We start from the raw sequence: 5,277 nt of genomic DNA, 5'->3' as shown, positions 1-5,277 counted from the left end.
TTGGCGAAATAATTAATCACCATTCTGTTCTCATGCATCACCATGTGTTACGATCTCAAATGGGGGTGGGGGGGAATTGACAGTTTCCTCCACAGCCAATGTTCGACATCCCAAAGGAATCTAGATGGAGTCATTAGTCTGAGGTTTGTGTACTCAATGCTAATAATATCTGCTGCTGAGTGGCCCTTGTAGAAATGGAAACTGCAACCTTCGCTGCCATGCAGTATCTCAGCGTACATGACATCCTTTGCTCAGTATCGTACCCATACATCAGATTATATTTCTCCAGTTGTATCATGATTTCAGCTGTTCAGTCAATGAGCAGCACAAACATCCCACAGGCTCAGGATCATGACGGTGGCTCTGTCGGCAGTTGATGAGAGAGAATGTGAATGGAAAGGACCAGTTCTGGGAGGACAGAATGCCACTGAGGAACCCCATCCTCTTTAACCAGTCCCATCAGTTTATTCCCAAAATCCATTATGATAGGCTGCCATTTCATTACCACACCCATTCCACCCCCCTGACTCCAGCCCAGGGTTAAAATCAGCCCTTAAAGATCTCTCAGAATAAGATTTTCAAAAGTCAAAACCGGGGAACATTGAAAATCCTTTGGAAGGCGGGACTCCATGATGATTGACACGTTGGGTGACCAATGGCAGGAGCCTGGGGAAGGGGCAGTTGAAGGTAGGAGGTTATGTGATGACATCTCAGAGAATATGTCCAGCTGGAGTTGCCAACCCTATTAAGATATCCAGTTGTTGAAGACAGCAGCTAGGAACCACAGACTTTTGTTTCAAAGACGTTTCTGCTTCGTTTTTCTTAAAATAAATACTGAACCAAGTCTTGATTTGTCACGAGATCCCAGCCAGAATCTTTTATCCCACCCTGTACCATGCACTATGGTAAGACCAATCTCCATTTAAAAGCCTAGCTAATTTTCATTCGCATACTGGGTTCCAGATGTTTTCAGCCAGAAGCTGAATTTTAAACTAGCAAACATAGCCGAAATCTGGGAGATTTTGTTTGCACCCAGAGCTGCAAGCAGGAAAGTAAGCGACCTTTCAATGAGGAATGTGGTTCAACGTGCCACGCTCAACCGAAGTTGCCTGCCACCTTCCTCAGTGTTGATTGGGGATTTACCAAATGGACACTGTCCGGCCACTGGTTCAAGCGCAGCTCGCAGATGGCGGACACCGCTGCCAATCTTCATTCGTAACCCTGGGGCTGATTCCCTCCCAGCTCTGGACGCCGGAGCCAGTGAGAAGGATCTCTGCGCAGGTGGGTGTGTCCCAGCAGTCGGCAAGTGGACGGCATTCTGATTCCCAGGGTGTTTTTAGGTTTGCCGACAGTAAATGGAGTGTGAAGTTAGGGGAGTGGAGAGGAAGTGAAGAGACACTGATGCTGTGCGAAAAGGTGAATGCTGAGCTACACAAAGAGCAAAGAAAAGTACAGCACAGGAACAGGCCCTTCGGCCCTCCAAGCCTGCGCCGATCATATTGCCTGTCAAACTAAAACATTTTGCACTTCCGGGGTTCGTATCCCTCTATTCCCATCCTATTCATGTATTTGTCAAGCTGCCTCTTAAACACCATTATGGTACTTGCTTCCACCACCTCTTCTGGCAGTGAATTCCAGACACTCACTATCCTCTGCGTAAAAAACTTGCCCCACACATCTCCTCTAAAGTTTTCTCCTCTCACTTTAAATCTATGTCCCCTAGTAATTGACTCTTCCATCCTGGGAAAAAGCTTCTGACTATCTACTCTGTCCATGCCATTCAAAATTTTGTAAACTTCTATCAAGTTGCCCCTCAATCTCTGTCACTCTAGTGAGAACAATCCGAGTTTCTCCAACCTCTCCTCATAGCTAATAACCTCCAGACCAGGCAGCATCCTGGTAAACCTCCTCTGTATCTTCTCCAATGCCTCCATATCCTTCTGGTAATGTGGTGACCAGAATTGCACACAATATTCCAAGTGTGGCCTAACCAAGGTTCTATACAGCTGCAGCATGACTTCCCAGCTTTTATACTCAATACCCCTGCCAATGAAGACAAGCATGCCATATGCCTTCCTTATCTACCTGCATTGCCACTTTCAGTGACACGTGGACCTGTACACCCAGATCCCTCTGCCCATCGATGCACTTATTGTATAATTCCTACCTGTATTAGACCTTCCAAAATGCATTACCTCGCATTTGTCCTGCCTGTGGGAGTGTTTTCACTACACCAACTGCAGCATACAAGGGACAACTAGGGATTGGCAATAAATGTTGGCATTGTCAGTGACACTGCGTTCCAGTGAATGAATAAAGAATCATCAGTGCAGCCATCTATAGCCACTTGGCAATGATGTAGATTAACTGTTGGAGGATTTTTGTTGAAAGCTGGAGAAGAGGGATATCTGGATTTGCAAATAAACAAGTCCAATGACAGTTGTATGTTTAGCTTGTTTAATGGTTCAGGATGTTAAAACACCACAAATGACCTCACTGTATTAAAAGATATGAACAAGTTATCATTTAAAAAGGTATCAACAGATCAACAATGTTCAACATCTCGGCACTGAGAAACATGAATAACTGAATCGAATCTCACGCTCAGGACACAGTGTGCTGGTGTGAGTATCTTCACAATTACCATATAACAATCAGTGACCAACATGCTGACAAGACACATTCACTGTTACTTTACTCAGAAAAAACTTCCATTGTATCACTTACAAGCATCGATCTACAAACTACTGCCAGTAAGAATAGCAAATAGACAGCCTCTGAACACCTTCCTCCCTAACTAATTATTGGCCTCTTTAACTGGTGGAGTGACATCAATCAGAGGTTGTCAGCCCTTCAGGATTGCCCTGGACTATGCGGGAATTGGTGATTAACCTCCAGGACCTTGAGTGCAAGCAACGCCCAGGAGAAAAATCAGAGGGATGTTAACAAGATTGAGAACCTTCATTCCCCTTCTTTGAAACACTGTTGGTGATTTGGTTATGAAGAAATTTGGAGATAAGGGAAATAAAAGGCGGTTTGACCAGGGTGGGAGATGACATGTTAAAACCTCCAGGAATCCATCCAATCAGGGTTAGCGACCTTGCTCATTGATCGCACCATTGTTGGGCTAGTGATGGTCAGGTTTGTATACTGTAACAGCTCTTAAGCCAAGGGGACTACCCTGTACAATATGAGTGTGCACTTCTAGCTCAGTGTGACTGGTGTCTGATATTAACAGCAGTCATTAATACTCGCTCAGGCACTGCTTGATGACGCCAGTTAACAGGACAGCGTTTAAACTCATTTCTCGAGTTGTGATGCCTCCTTGACCAGTTAATAATGTGTCCGAGGACCCTCGTGGGGCTCGAGTCTCTGGAACATTGAGCAGAGCGATAAATTCTGCTGATCCCACATTGGTTCAAACCAAACATGACAGCAATATTTGCAACTGTTAAACTTTGGCGACAATTGTGATATCAACAAAAATAAAGGCCACAAGAAAAGAAGCCGGTGATAAATAGCAGTGATAGCGACCACCCCATCCAGTCCTCTATATACCTAACTCTGGTTGTAGTCTATGGGGGATGTGTACTGACTGGTTTGGAGAGCTTTTAAGTTGGCTCCAGTTGGAGTTTTGTGTCGCTAATGTTCCACAGTGTTGGCCGTTTAACATTGAAGTTTTAAATTTATCTTTAAAAAGTCACAATCTCCTGAAACATGGGGAAACAGAGTGAAGTACACACAATCAGAATTGGTACATTTGTGAATCTTTATACTTTGGCCAAAAACGAATCACCACAGGGGAATTTTTCTGCTCTTGGCACCGGTCAGGAACAAGGATCAGGAAGATAAAAGCAAAATACTGCGTATGCTGGAAATCTGAAACAAATGCTGGAAAACCTCAGCATCTGTGGAGAGAAAGACAGAGTCATACAGACTCGAAACATTAACTCTATCTTTCTCTCCACAGATACTGTTAGACCTGCTGAGTTTTTCCAGCATTTTCTGTTTTTGTACAAAGATCAGGAACAAGGATTGAGAACAAGGATCAGGTACAAGGATCAGGATCCAGAACAAGGTTCAAGATCAGGAACAAGGATTGGGAACATGGATCATGATCAGGAACATAGATCATGATCAGGAACATAGATCAGGATCAGGAACAAGGATCAGAATCAGGAACATGGGTCAGGAACAAGGATCAGGATCAGGAACAAGGATCAAGATCAGGAACAAGGATCAGGAACATGGGTCAGGAACAAGGATCAGGATCAGGAACAAGGATCAAGATCAGGAACAAGGATCAGGGCAAGGATCAGGAACATGGGTCAGGAACAAGGATCAGGATCAGGAACATGGGTCAGGAACAAGGATCGGGAACAAGGATCAGGATCAGGATCAGGAACAAGGATCAAGATCAGGAACATGGATCAGGAACAAAGATCTGGAACGTGGATCAGGATCCGGAACACAGATTCGGATCAGGAACAAGGATCGGGAACATGGATCAGGATCAGGAACAAGGACCAGGGAATCCGGGGTCGCTCGATGAATTGAGGGTCAATTGAGGCTTATTTGGCAAATTGAGCGTAAATCGGAGATTGGAGGATCCATCAGAGAATCACGGACGAGCCGGATTTTCCGGGATGTGCGCGGGAATCAGGGAGCCGATTTGAGAATCTCGCTCCGTGTGCACATCAGCAGAAACCCTGTGGGGGTCACAAATCATTGTCGGCTAAAGAGAGAAGAAGGGAGTGAGATTTCGCCCGGCTCCGTCAGTCAATGACATCAGAAATGGGAGACCTCCAACCCAAACAGAAAGCAGGAAACTATCAGGGGAGAATTGGGAGGATGAGACCTTCCCAGTGATGTCAGGGACACACGGGAAGCCTCACCCAGCATTGCCTGAGCCCACTGACCCACACGAGGGCCGGGTGAGCTGCTATAAGGACTGAAATGGTTTTTACTGTGCAGTACCGGCGCTCACAGGGGCTCATTCCCCGATTAAACAGCGAATGGAGGGGAGGAAGGGGGGAGGGTGGGGTGGTGGTTGGTGGAGACCATCGGGAAATCGCGAGTGCAAATCCACTATTGAGAGCGGGTTTGTCTTTTGGGTTGACTGAGGTTTCCTGTCAGGATTTGAGCCGGGTGGTGCCGATTTTTGTGCATAGAATTCGTGTTGGGACTGAGAATAGGAATTATTCCACCCCTCCCCCAGTTTGCTGGATATTTCTGCCCCCCCCCCACCCCGCCCCCCGCCCCTGTAGGTGCCTGTAC

This window comes from Carcharodon carcharias, chromosome 31, assembly GCF_017639515.1.
Source record: "Carcharodon carcharias isolate sCarCar2 chromosome 31, sCarCar2.pri, whole genome shotgun sequence".
Taxonomy (NCBI): Eukaryota; Metazoa; Chordata; class Chondrichthyes; order Lamniformes; family Lamnidae; genus Carcharodon; species Carcharodon carcharias.
The sequence above is the reverse complement of the archived record's forward strand: the minus strand, read 5'-3'. Positions refer to the sequence as shown.